The 15,111-nt window shown below is 47.6% G+C and overlaps 1 long non-coding RNA gene across 1 annotated transcript in view; it reads right to left on the reverse strand.

The window, feature by feature from the left end:
* The window catches only part of LOC140216513 (uncharacterized), a 63,204-nt gene extending 53,200 nt beyond the window's left edge, over nucleotides 1-10,004 (reverse strand). Inside the window, exon 1 of the long non-coding RNA XR_011893186.1 lies at nucleotides 9,793-10,004. This is a non-coding gene — a long non-coding RNA (uncharacterized lncRNA). The remainder of the gene's footprint in view (nucleotides 1-9,792) is intronic.
* Nucleotides 10,005-15,111: the final 5,107 nt, after the last annotated feature.

A 15,111-nucleotide genomic window follows, 5' to 3' on the forward strand; every position in this document is an offset into this window, starting at 1 on the left:
GCTCACAGTTCCCGGACCGGATATTCACTAACACCAAACCCACCAGACATGTGTAATTCCGCCTTAACCATCACAGCGGAGAAACTAGTCACGCGCTGCCAGAAGTGCGGGAGGCTGAACGATAAAAAAAAGCAATATCCAGCCCCTGCACTGTAGATGCACGGCAATAAATGACGTGAGACACAAGAGCATTAGAGCGCGCCTAATAAAAGAATTCAAGGATTCCTCTTAACCCGGCTCATAATCCCTTATTCCCCACAATAGTTTTCGGGCCATAATTGCCAATAAAATTTGTCAACCCACCAACGGCCATGTATTGAGACAATAAGATGGCATTTTCGCTACGTTAACCACCCACACCTTCTTGTAGATAATTCTGAACACTTCCAATACATGTTATTTGCATTGGATGCTGCGAAGAGGAAAAAAATTATGTTGCAGTACGATTCAACCAACAAGGTTGTCAAGTGCCAATTCCTTTTCCGTCCTTCTCTTTGTCCTACGTGTCCCTTCTTTGTTCGTTTTTTTTTTTTTTTTTTTTTTTGCGCTCCTGGGAAAACGATGACGAAGTACCTCTTAGGTAAAAAAAAATAACAGTTTTTTCAGCTCCCGATTCATGGTCGATCCCCCAGAGTGGATTGCGCCATTTCACTAGAGAACAAGCACAAATTAGAACGCTTCTGTTTCTGTTCCTTGCATTCTAATCAGATGTTCCAAATTTTGGGGGGACGCTGCTCCCTGCCTCATGGGAACGGACGCGGAGCCTTCCACAGGTCCGCCCAGCCTGAGGTCTGCTATCGCAAGATCCCCGGTGAATCAACGCCCCTGGTTCAGCATCAGCGAGATCATCAGTGAGGCTCACTGCTTTGTGGCTATGGACGCGGAGTCAACTGCGGTACCGGCTGGCCTGAGGTCAACTATAACGAGCTCGTCGAGGAAACGAGGTACTTGGTCCAGCACCAGCGAGGACACCGAACTGTTTTCGGTCACAGGCGACGACTCATCAGATGACAGGTTTGAGTCTGTAATAAGCAGGAATTCCAAAAGAAAGAGCCTCACGGTATACCTTCACTAGCGAGGACGTTAACTATGAAGAAAAGAAGAAAAGAAAGGGATGGGGGGGCAGTAACTCTTAAGCCAAAATATGCGGATCCCACGCACTGTGGGAATCGATGTACGCGAAGCTTTCTGTGCTGTTTGCTTTGATTGACGATAATTAGCGGTGATGTTGACGGCGAATGTTTAATTTCTTCAACGTTTAGTCTAACACGAGAGTGGTGAGTTGATGTTGCGTGCACCAGCAGTGGTGCACGCAACATCATGATTGGTTGGGCTTCTGTATGCATCAGAAGGAGGCGGACGCCCTTAGCCAATCAGCACTTCAGCAGTAGACAAAATGGACATGCCCACTAGGTGGACACTTACAGAATAATCCCCCTGGAGTTCCCATGTGGCCTACCCGAAGAAATGTCTGACGGCCATTTCTCACCTTTACAAATTTCTTTGAGAGGAAACCTGGGGTACGTCAGTACACACGATGTTAAAACTCTACAGAACGCTGTTTCTCAGGTATCTCAGATACAGCTTTCCTGTACTGAGCAATACTTACAAAAGTAACATCCGCACAATCGAGAGTGCTCAGGCGCAGGCACTCATGGCACTCTTAAAGTGCCGCGCTGGACATCAACAGCGGAAACAATTGCAAGAGCCCAAGGTTACCCAGTCACAACTCATGATATTGGAAGTGCTCATCAGGCACATTGCCCGCGCCCCTTTTTTCACCACCGCGCCGCGCTGCCAGAAGACCGGCCCAGTGCCTCCTTTTGCCAAGGGATATCGGCGTATCACGACTGCCTCCCTAGAGATCGTGCACCTGCGGAGAGGCTGCTGGCACCTCCTTGGTGTTTGGCTCGCCCACAAGTTCGACTCTCGGTACCAGGAATTCGAACGAAAGCAGGATTCTTGTCGCCAGCTCTCAAGCAGCTATCTCTACTCATGCTGCACGAAACATACAAGGACCATCTTCAGATTTACACTGATGGCTCGGCAACTGTGGACGGATCTGCAGGAGCTGTGATCTTCCCCGAAAAAGCCGTGATCATTCAGTTTAAAACCTCTCACCGGACAACGCCGACTGCTGCGGAGCTTGCTGCACTTCGCAGCGCACTTCACGGGATTCACTACGAAAATGGAGCATATTCACCGATTCGGAGGCAGCCCTGCAATCTCTTCTATTTGCTCTAGGTTGTGGACCACAAGACCAACTTGTGCTGGAAATCAAGAAGCTATATCACCAACTAGCGGCGAAAGGACATGATATCACTCCTCAGTGGCTTCCAGGCCACTGCCGCATCATGGGCACCGAACATGCCGATGAAGCTGCTAGGAAGACTCACGAAGATGCCGTGAAGGAACCCATCCCGCTATCAAGAACCGATGCAGCAACAAAGCTTCGCATACTCGCGCGTGGTGCCGCACGATCCATGCACAACACGCCAGGTTTCCGGCATACTCGTTTGCATCGCTTGGACGCATCCCTCCGACTACGCATTCCACCTGCACTATCCCGAATCGAGACAATTGTTCTCTGCCAACAGTGGCTTGAAATATCCTCTACGAATGCATTTGCTTGCCGCATCAGAATGGCTGACAGTGTTGCCTGTGATAGTTGTAGCAGCGAGAAAACCATCGAACATGTCCTCTGTTATTATCCTCGCTACAGCTCCCAGAGACAGTCGCTCGTGACGGCGTTGGCACGCCTCGATGACCAGCCGTTTTCTAAGCAGACGACCTTGGGATGCCGGCTGATGCGGTCTTCACACCAGAAAGCGGCAAAGGCGCTACAGAAATTACTTTGGTCAAGTGACCTGTTCGAACGACTGTGACACTCGCGCATTTCTTTGCTTGTTTTCTTTTTTTTTTATCTGCTTCTCTTTGTATGCGTGTGTATTTTTTCTTTAGCTTTGTCTCCCCTTACCCGTTCCCCAGTGCAGGGTAGCAAACTGGATATCTATCTTTCGGTTAACCTCCCTACCTTTCGCATGTGATTATATTTTTTGCACGCTGCTCAGCCTTTATTTACTAAATGAACCAACCAGCCCAAGCCAAACGTTTATCGCTTCTATGCTTCGCGCGCAACAAAGCCGCTTTTCGCCTTCTTCCGGGACTCCAGCCTGAACCAGACAATCTATGCTCGTGGATTTTGTGTGCGTGCGTAGTACAAGGTGCGACTGGGTAATTTTCATGCATCCCTCTTCTCATTTGGAGCAACATGCGTACGGCCAAGGCTAAAAGCCAATGTTACGAATAGCTTTATTCGGTTCAGAAGACCAGTTTTCTTTCCTTGTATCTAACCATTTTCGTGGGTTGATTCCGAAGGCAGTGCTGTCTCACACAACGACTCAAAACGCTAGCTGTCACAAGGGAAGAATACGAGAATCTGGCACGTGACGCACGTGTCAGACGTTTCAAGGCGCTTCTTTCACATGATAGATACATGCGTGGCCTGCAATAAAGAAGAAAAAAATGTGATTGCGGCCTGATAGAGCATTGGGCTGCTGTGCTGGCAGACAGAAGTTCTATGCCACCATCGTTCACGCATTTCCTTATAGCATTATAGGTGTATCGCGAGCGCGTCACCATGTGTACGAAGTCTCGAGTTCGTAACAGATGCGAGGTAAAGAAAACTCACTATAATACAGCGGATAGCTTTCTGGAAACGGTTCAGCTATTCACTTACATTAACAATCATCGGCAATGGTTCCTGCATGGGTTTCTTTTTTTTTCTTTTTTGCCTGAAACCACTGGCGCCAACCAAGACCTGTCCCATTCCGAAGCGCAGCAAAGCAGGTTGACGACCCACATCCGCGAGAGCAGAGCAGGCCCGGAGAGGCGGACGAGCCAGACCGTGAGCCAGCTCTGGCTGCGCTCTTTCCATTACCTGCACAAGGTAAACCCTTCTCTTCCCGACTGGATAGCAGCGCCGGAGACAGAGAGCTGTGGTGCGTCATGGGACGCGCACAAAACGAAAAAACGGTGTCGAAACTTTGGGAAGGGGCAAGCTCGTGTGTTGCCATCGCTGCACGCGGTGCACCCCTCGAGAAACATTTCGCTCGTCACAACACGCCGGCGAACGCAGCGCGCTGCGCAAGACCACGCTCGCAACCTTTCCGTCTGGTTTGCATGCAAATCTGATCATGCTACCCTGGCAGAAAACGAACCGTGAGAGCAGCGTACTAGCGACTTGCCACACCGCAGCATCAGCGATCCGAAGTAGAAGGCTCCGCATGAGACGTATGCCAGACGCGAAAACCTAGAACAGCACGCACACAGACATATCATCAGCCGTAGCGCACATCGCAAGTAATTCAATTACCAGGATTGAACGCGCAGTCCAGACTTGTCACTATTTTGTTGAGTCGGTTCAACTACGCAGGCGCATGCGCTGAATGCGAAATCAACCGCAAAAATTTATTCTGTTCCTTTTTATTTTATTTCATTCCTTCTCTACTTTCATAGTAAACTCCGCAGTTTTGCTTTTAAACAAGCGTTCCACGTTCTCAGAATCCGCGCGAGGATTTCCAAGCTCAGACCTACCGCGATGGCTTAGTGGCCATGGTATTGCGCTGCTAAGCACGAGGTCGCGGGATCAAATCCCGGCCGCGGCGGCCGCATTTCGATGGGGGCGAAATGCAAAAACGCCCTTGTCTTGTGCATTGGATGCCCGTTAAAGATCCCCTGCCGGTCAAAATTAATCCGGAGTCCCCCACTACGGCGTGCCGCATAATCAAATCGTGGTTCTGGCACGCAAAACCCCGGAATTCAATTTAGTTTCCAAGCTCTGACAAGTCAACCTAATCATGAGCTTGTGACTCCGCAGTTTCTGGGCTAAGCTGTGTAGGTCCGTCTCTGAACCAGTACAATGGCTAGCACAGAATATTGACGCTTACAAAATTATGTTACAGCTGAACGTCAGATTCATTTACATGTTTCGTATCATATTGGATGGTCAAAAAAGTTACCCCAAAGCTATGTCTTCCATGCTTCACGCGACGATGGGCTCTTAGACGTTATTTCTTTAAAATTTCCCCAAGATATACGTGTAGCATCCAGGCAATACAAGGCTGCTCATGCAGAATTGTTATTAAGCAGCCACACTGTAAATTATGTGTGTGAAGGAAGTATTTTTTCGTATCCGATGTCTAATAAATTTAAAGCCATGCAAGCGCACGTAGGCAAGCGAAAACAAGCATTTCATTTCGACGACTCGGCCGGGGTCCCGCCTTCATCAAGAGTACGACTGCAAGCACCCACAGCTCAATTTATACATTGTCTCTGTATGGGTGAAGCACATAAAAAAAACTATACGGCTTCATGAATACCTACCTGCAACACGCGTACTTTCACTCAAGTACAAAAAAAAAAGCGTAGGTAGCCTATGAATACAAACACGCGTATGCATGCAGTATATAGTGCCCACAAGAGAGGGGCGTGAGAAATATAAGATGGAAAGACGCAGCCAGTGGAATGCAGATGAGATCTAGGGGTCATATGTTAACAAAGAACATGTGAGGATCGAGTCGCAACTGCCAGAAGAGTATTTCCCTAGTGCTTTGTTTGAAGGTACTGCAACTTCTGTGAGGCAACGAAGGCGGTCAATACACCCCTACTTGGTTATATGACACCCATATCGTGACCTCCACTAACCTCCGAGTTCCGCGAACTGCATTTCATTGCATTCTTTGCACAGGTGGTATCTTTCGTGATTGGGGGCGAACTGTTTGTTCTACAAAGTCTATGCGTGTATGAAAAATAAAATAAAATAATAAATTAAATACTATACGACAAAGCGAAGTAATAAACATCAACATAACAGAAGGGCGAGAAGAATCTCTAATAAAAGATGCGGAAATCTAGATGTAGCTTCATAAAGATGCTATATATATTATACCATATATAACCATTAGTTAATGCATAAATCAGACAGAAAAAAGTATTCATTTGTGCACCAAACATGTCGGCAAACATGTCTCTTGCTAGTTGGGCATACACGTCAACCTACCTATGTTTTCATTAATTCCTCTAGAAAGTGTGCTGAAATCGTGTATTAGAAATGACTCGCAAGCTTCTCTGTCGTAGTGAGTGGAGAATATTGATTTCAATATAGTGGCCTCAAAATCTTTCGGAAGGGTGGCATAGTGTATTCACATGTTTGGAAAGGGGGAGCTGCGGTATAGATGAGCACCGCTAATGCTGCCAAGAGCCCTGGTCTTCACTTTCACTCAAAATTCAAGGGCACTACAACCGCGACACTTATAATGTTGTATATCTGCTGCGCACAATACATCCGACTAACGGAAACCCCTTTTAGGCTACGCTTTAATAATCCAAAACGCATGTAAAATCTACTGCTTTTACTTTTTTATATATGAATAATATATTTGATCTCGAAGCATGATCTCGCCGTTGTCTCCGTTCTCAGCAGTCACGATACCGACGATAAATGCGTGATATTTTCTGCGACAAGTGGCTAAGTCCTAGGAAACCGGGTTTGTAAGTCCAACGCTCGTAACGTAACGTCACGCTCATTTAGCCAACTCTGAGTGGTCGTCATAGGGAACAACACATTGTCAGGCGATAGTGGCGGTCAAGAGGCCGAAACAATAAAATCCGGAAGTAGAAAACTGAAGGATCCAAGTCTTTATTGAGCGAATTCGTATACTCGAAAAGTAGCTTTTAAGAGATGTGCCAGCGGCGAGCGCAAATGTCGAATCGAATATCCCACCACTCACATCCGGTATTTATCTATACGTCATCGTATACATCCCAGAGCATTGGCCGGTGCCCACGTAGATGCGAGATTGTGCTACGCTATTCGAGTCGCTCTTACAATCTTATAGACGCGCCTATCTCGCTAACGAATAGGCGACAACGTTCGCGAAGTTTCGGATACAGTCTTGCGTAAGAGCGATAACAGCGATCATGGCGCTCTTTGGCCATAGCTGGCCCTTGCGCCATTATACGCCGCACATAATCATTGATAACAGCTAAATTAGGCGAAAGCAGTCAAAGTATATTACGCTCTTGCTCGTCGGTGTGAACGCCTATTGAAATAACACACTTAAAAAATTACTTTAAATTGTGGTATTGACGTCCCGGACCTGCACAGTGGGTTCTGAGAGACGCCGTGTATAGTGGACGGCTCTGGATTAATTTTGTCCACCTGGCGTTCTTTCACGTGCAAACCCAATCCACGGTACGCGAGCGTTTTTTGCATTCTTACCCCATCGGAATACCGCTGCTACGACCGGGAATCGAACCCAGGACCTAGTGCTCACTTACCTAATACAGCTGACAGTGATGACCGTTTCCGTACTGTAATGCCTTGGTACCTCAGAGCCCTTAAGGACTCTGAGGAGTTACATGCGCCAAGGGATTACATGATTCAATTTTATTTTTATTTTCATTTTTCCATGTTCGAAAACACAGCAGTGAACTGCCTGTACGATTAAGGAGAAGTGAGTAAATGCCTGGTACTGTCAGTACCGATGCATCAAGACGGCAAGTTGGGCCAGTTGGTTAGGACACAAGACACAGACAAAAGGAAGGTCCGTATTAGGTTGGATCAGAGATGCCTAGAAGAGCGTGGTCCCAGTCGTGCAATTAACTTACCATTCCAGCAGTTCAACGGCATCGTATTGCAAGTCATCGGTACAGATTGCAAGGTTCATTACAGCGCAATACAAGACACGGACAAAAGGAAGGTATAAAACGACGACACGGCGCTGACTTTCAACTGATATTATATTCAAGATATGTCTAACATATATATATGTGCCAGTTCAAAAACCAAAACATGCACGAGACACAGAGATACATCGAGGCAACTGTGACCAACTGACGCATAATCAAAATCGACATAGGTAACACAGTTCTTCGTCATGAAGAGCGATAGACGGTTCGCTGATACATGCCTTGACCCTAATCTTGATACATGCCTTGACCCTAAGAAGAAAAAAAGAAAAACGCAGTAGTACCGAATGTACACAAGTTGGCGCATGGGCTTAAGAACGTCGGTTAAAGGTACAGCATTGATGTTCGTTTTTCTGGAAAACTTAAGATAGGTCGCATATGCCCGTTAGTTGATATGTTGAAGGATAAACAAGAAAAGGGAAAGTGCACTGTCAACCATGTGAACGGGCACATCACTTGCGTTAAGCAGGTTGTATATGCCATTCCATTATCTTGTGGTGGAGAGTACGTGGGACAAACGAAGCGCTGAGTGAATGTTCGACTTAGGGAGCATGAACTATCTATAGATAGCTCATGCTCCCTAAGTCGGACATTCACTCAGCGCTTTGAAGAGATATATCTCTTCAAAGGGTTGCTCCACTCTATCTCCCGGAGCATTGCAAGTCGTTCGGTTGTCGTCCCTGCTTAAAAAAGAACGAACGGCATTTCTAAACACGCGAGCCAATTGACAAGAGAAACCGCTGAGGCTTGTAATATAAAGATTAGGGTCAAGGCATGTATCAGCGAACCATCTATCGCTCTTCATGACAAAGAACTGCGTCAATGTCAATTTTGATTATGCGTCAGTTGGTCACAGTTGCCTGGATGTATCTCTGTCTCGTGCATGTCATGGTTTTGAACTGGCACCTATGTATATGTTAAACATATCTTCAATAAAAATATCAGTTGAGAGTCAGCACCGTGGTCATCGTTTTATACTTTCTTGTGCTGCGCTGTAACGAACCTTACAATCAGTATCGATGCTTTGCAATACGATGCCGTTGAAATGCTGGAATGGTAGGTTAATTGCAAGACTTGGACCACGCTCTTCTAGGCATCTCTGATCCAACCTAATACGAAAACTGGACACCTCCGGACGAAGTACTCTATAAGAACGCCCCGCTTGAAGGTATTTTCCAGTGCGGCCAGTCTTACATGACAGCGCACATCACAGCTATTCGTCGCCTCCTTCGCTGCCCATGTTCAGTGTTTCGCAATGAATCAACCAAAGCAAACAGTAGCAGCGTACTCGCTAAAGCGCGTAAAAACAGGGCTATAAACTTCAATGGCCATTGTTCCTTTACTCAGCGTTGTCGCGAGATTATCAGACGAAGCACAGTAGACATCCTATGAAAACATACTTGCAAAAACCGTAGCCAAAATGTAAGCGCCTAATATCAGGTTACACTGTAAAGCCCCACTTCGCGCTGTCGTACAGAGCTGCTACCATTTACAGAGGGAAAATGACCACCAGCGAACAGTGAGAACATTTCAGTGCCGTCTCCTCTGACGATCGGCCGCGATAATTGGCCGCCTTTTCGGGCCACCTGGTAATGATTCGACCCTGCGCCCGCAAATGGGAGCGGGCGCACCGACGGCCGGGCTTCGCTCGCGCAGACTCACTGCCATTATTACGACCGATCACTCAAAGCTGCGCGTCGCCACGCACTAACAGCAGTGCTAGAGCTGTCGCGAATAGAACGACCTCGAAGCCTGCAGGCATGTGTGCGATCGCCCAGACGTGCATGGGCGTAGTCGATTTGAACTGGTTACGCACTGCATAGTGCGAGCGAATAGGGCTTTAAATGGGGCATGGCAGATGCGCCAACCGTGTCAGCAGCACCAGACGAACGCACGCCAAATTCCGCGCTAGAACGCCGACGGCGCGCCATCAGGTCGCAGCACGCGGCACACCTAGGATCGCGACGCTGTGCAACGTGACTGGAGCCGGCGACAGCGAAGAGGAGCACGCGTCTGTTGGCGTCGGAGTGTCTCGCTTACCTGGGCGTGCTTGGGTGTCGCACCTCGACAGCGGCGACAGACCGACTCTGGCACTACGTTTTCACTCAAGTTTCGGAAGCGCGCACACGGGAGCAAAGAGAAAGCGGACACCGTCTACGTAACGTTGACTCGTTAGAGCGCCGGTAAACATACGCAGCCACGCGTGTGACCTCATGGCGACGTTGCACTTGCGTAAGGCGTGCCAGATGCGCGCGCGTTGGGGCGAAGTGGAGTACACGCGCAGTGGATGCCAAGAAAGAAAAATAAAGGGAGATAGTGGAGGCAACGAGAGCGCTCGAAATCTAGCTCGGTGCGCAGGTCGCCGTTGTATCTCTTTCAGCTAAAGACATACACATGAATGAACTACAGCTCCGCCGCAGGCGCAACCTTTGTAGCGAGTGCCTGGCCCACAGCCAAGACAGAACACGTACTATCGGCGTCAAATTAAATGTAAAAAGCGGAGAACATGACTGAAGGTGAAGCGGCGCGCCGACCAGTCATCACCATCGGCAGGCGCGCTCATCCGGTTTGAACGCACTGCGCTATGATGCTCCCACTTTTCGTTTCCGTTCTGGTTCTTTTTAATTTGAAAGCGACCAAAGAACAATCGAAGAAAACGGAAGCTGCCATGTCACAACATACACTCTTAGGCAAAGTTACACCCTTTGGCTTGCCCCTTCTGCCACACAACAATAAGCGTCATCTGCCTTGATGCGTTTCCTTTCTTTAACGTTGCGAGCCCGGAACTTTCCAGTAACGAACGGCACGCGCGTTATCAGAAGGGGCACTCCAAAGGGTGTAAACTGTTCTATGCTGATAACGCGCGTGCCGTTCGTTACTGGAAAGTACCGGGCTCGCAGCGTTAAAGAAAGGAAACGCATCAAGGCAGATAACGATTATTGTTGTGTGGCAGAAGGGGCAAGCCAAAGGGTGTAACTTTGCCTAAGAGTGTAGGGCATGGACGATACTATATAATGTTGATCGCCCAGTGCGGCGAAAGCGTATGTGCCATATCGGTTTAAAATTAAACGCGAACGGAGGTGCGCTGTTTGCGCAGTCATCATTACTGCGCCGTCATTTGTACACTCTTAAGCAAAATTACACCCTTTTGCCACACAACAATAATCGTCATCTGTCCTGTCCGCATTTCCTTTCTTTAACGTGCATGGCGATCCCGGTACTTCCCAGTCACGAACGGCATGCGCGTTATCAGTGCGACGCAGCATTTTCGACAGGAAAGTAGCGAGCGCCGAGTTTTCAGGAAAGGAAACGCAAGCAAGGCAGATGACAATTATCGTTGTGGGACAAATATACACCCCAAAGGGTGCAACCGTTTTAAGAGTGTAAGAGTGTTGTGTGGAAGAGATACACCTCAAAGGGTGTAACTTTGCCTAAGACTGTACATTCTTCACTCTTCGAAAAAATTACACCCTTTGGGGCTTATCTTGTCCCACAACGATAATCGTCATCCGTCTTGCCCGCGTTTCCTTTCTCTAACGCAGCGAGCCCGGTACTTCCGAGTCACGAACGGCATGCGCGTTATCAGTGTGACGCAGCATTCTCGACAGGAATGTAGCGAGCGCCGAGTTTTCAGGAAAGGAAACGCAAGCAAGGCAGATGACGATTATTGTTTTGGGACAAATTTACATCCCAAAGGGTGCAACCGTTTTAATAGTGTTGAACAAATTTACACCCTTTGGGTCGTATGTTGCCACACAACGATAATCGTCCTCTGTCTCGCTTGCGTTTCCTTTCCTGAAAACGCTGCGCTCGCTACTTTCCTGTCGAGAATGCTCTGTGATGCTGATAACGAGCATGCCGTTCGTGGCTTGGAAGTACCGGGCTCGCAGCGTTAAAAGAAGGAAATGCGGACAAGGCAGATGACGGTTATCGTTGTGTGGCAAGATGCGACCCGAAGGGTGTAATTTTGCTTAGGAGTGTATTTACAGCACGCACTAAAAAAGTTTACACCCTTTGGGGTGTATACCTGCCACACAACAATAATCGTCGTCTGCCTTGCTTGCATTTCCTTTCTTGAAAACGCCGCGCCCGCTACTTTCCTGTCGGCAATGCTATATCATGCTGATAACGCGCATGTCGTTCGTTACTGGGAAGTACCGGGCTCGCAGCGTTAAAGAAAGGAAATGCGGACAAGACAGATGACGTTTATTGTTGTGCGGCAAGATACAACTCAAAGGGTGTAAACTTTTCTTACAGTCTAATAAACACCCCATTGCGTCACAATCAGCACTGTACGTCAGGACATTTTTTTTCTTTTTTCTTCGCCGTCATCGGCACCCCTTGTCTGCCTCTTCATTGTTAACACGTTGCTGCTTCTAACCACGTAAGTGACCTGTTTTGTTATTTGCCCAGTGCTACAGAGTAAATAACGCAAAGAAAGAAAGAAAAAGAATGAACTGCATTTATTTTTATAATAATATCCTTCTGCTTCTCATGGTTCTGCCATTTCCTAACGTATATGACGGGCGAGCGAGATAGTTGAAATAAAAGAGTGAGCTGAAGTTACGAACTACACCTGGCTGAACTCTAGCACTGGGACTAGAACATTGTGAAGTGTGGTTGACGTGATTGAGCTCGAGTAGAATACATACAAGACGGGTAGGCGGGCTCAACTAGACAACAGCACCCAAAACCCCTTTTCTTTTCCTTTCCAAGAACGTAACGGCCCTGAACAGGACCGCTCAAGTTTTCCCTCTATACATTTTATCATAAGATCCAAAGCAAAGCTCCCCTCACCATAATATAAGTTTACCCGCGCCATTGTTGCAATCGGGTCAATCAATCAATCTTTATCAATCAATCTTTATTTCGCATTCATTCATTTACAGAAAATGAACGCTTGTCACGGTTGAATTGGTTTAGATTGGTATGCGTATAAAAAAAATTATTGTGTTATTACAGGCGTTGTATATTTTTTTTGTTTATCACCACCTTTCATTGTTGTTTAGCAAGAATCAATATTCTTAACTATTTCATCATCAGCAGCAGCAGCCTATTTTATGTCCACTGCAAGACGAAGGCCTCTCCCTGCGATCTCCAATTATCCCTGTCCTGCGCCAACCAATTCCAACTAGAACCCGCAAATTTCCTAATTTCGTCGCACCACCTAGCCTTCTGCCGTCCTCGCTTCCCTTCCCTTGGTACCCATTCTGTCACCCTAATGGTCGAACGGTTATGTAATCGGTGCGTTACATGACCTGCCCAGCGCCATTTCTTTATCTTAATGTCAATTAGGATATCGTCTATACCCGTTAGCTCTCTGATTGAAACCGCTCTCTTTCGGTCTCTTAAAGTTATGCCTAGCATTCTTCGTTCCATCGCTCTTTGCGTGGTCCTTAACTTGTTCTCAAGCTTCTTTGTCAGTCTCCAAGTCTCCGCGCCATATGTCAGCTAAGGTAAAATGCTCTTATTGTATACCTTCCTTTTCAATGATAACGGTACGCTTCCAGTCAGGAGCTCACGATGACTGCCTTAGGCGATCCAACCCATTATTATTATTCTGTGAATTTCCTTCTCATGGTCAGGGTTCCCTGTGATTAGTTCCCCTAGGTAAACGTACTCCTTCACTGACTTTAGGGGTTGACTGGCGATCCTCACTCTTCTTCCATTGCCCAGCTGTTGATCATTATCTTTGTCTTCTGCATATTAATCTTCAACCCAACTCTTGCACTCTCTCTGTTAGGGTCCTCAATCATTTGTTATAACTCGTTGCCAGTGTTGCTGAACAGGACAATGTCATCTGCAAATCGAAGGTTGCTGAGATATTCGCCGTTGATCCTCACTCCTCGTTGATCCTCACTCACTCAAATAAAGTAGAAGTGAAGAAGAGAAAGATGTGTGACCTCGGGCACCGTAACTGCTTCACTGCCTTGCAGGCGCCTGAGCTTTTTCCGCGACCAAGGAATGGCAAATAGAATGATTTAGGGCCGCTGTTTCAGGAGTGGAGTGGATTAGGTATGAAAGCAAGAAAAGTGCTTGAAAGGTAGACAGGAAAATGGAGTTTATGAAGACCTGGTGGCCCTGCTTCATTGGTGGGCCTCCCGAGCTATCGCACTGTCAAGCACCGCAGAATAAAGTCCCTGGATATGCTTGCTTTTTGTTTCATGTGTGACCACATCGACGAGTGCAGAACTCGCGGCACTCCGTGCTCCACTTGATTTCATTAATCAGGAACCACCGCAACAATGGACAGTCTTTAGTGACTCCAAGACCTCCAGTGCATACAAAGCCCAATGTGCCGCTGACCCAATGAACTGGCCTCAGAAATTCGACACATATATCATCACAGCCATGACAAGGGACACAACATAATCTTTCAATGGCTTTCAGGACATTGTAACATCAGCGGGAATGACCACGCCGACGAAGCCGCCCTATATGCGCATGAAAGTGATCAACGAGTCTTCATTCCGCTTTCGCGAACAGACGCTGCGGCTGGGCTGCGATTGATGTCCCGTGATTGTACTTTGCCCCTGTGGGACTCGAAAGTTTTCACCATGTGTCGTTTGCGTTCGTTGTCTCTGGACGGATGCACCTCCCGCCTGTGTTACCACGACGTGAACAGGCTATGCTGTACCGTCTGTGGCTAGGCGTTCCCTTTACGAACTCATACTGTATGCTTTCCTTATTGGAATGGCCAACTGCCCTACGTGCGACACATGCAACACCAATGAGACGCTCGCACATATTATATGTGTCTGCCCTCGATATAGTGCCCAGAGACAAGTGATGTGCAGAGTACTGGACTAGTTGGACAATCATCCACTATCAGAACTCAAAGTTTTATGCGAGTGCTCCGATAGAACATCCGCGTTGAAGGCCTTACTCGCGTTATTAAGGTTCCTGCGGTCTACGGGGCTTCACGATTGACTTTAAGAACGACGCCCCCTACCGCTCTATAGTGCATGCGCTTTGTTCCGTGCTAGTCTCTCTTTCTCTCTATCTCCCCCTTCCACTCTCTTTCTCTTTTTATCCCCCTTAACCCTTCCCTCCGTGCAGGGTAGCCAACCGAAACTACCGCCTTTCTCTGTATTCTTCTCTCTCTCTCTCTCTCTCTCTCTTACATAGAACGTGAGGTACTGAGCGATCCCGACGCCGTATGAGAATGCCACCAGACTTTCACATGCGCGCTTACCCGACATTTGGCTGTGCCTGTGGGGAATGGAAGAACTGCCGTCGTGTCAGCCTCGAGACCCAGATTGCAGAAAGTTGTCAGGACTCTCTGAGCCCTGTTACCGTGCGTGCGCGCCTGAGGAGGAGATGATCTAATGTCTCCCCCTGGCAACATTCGGGATACGC

Source organism: Dermacentor andersoni, chromosome 1 (genome assembly GCF_023375885.2).
Source record: "Dermacentor andersoni chromosome 1, qqDerAnde1_hic_scaffold, whole genome shotgun sequence".
Lineage (NCBI taxonomy): Eukaryota > Metazoa > Arthropoda > Arachnida > Ixodida > Ixodidae > Dermacentor > Dermacentor andersoni.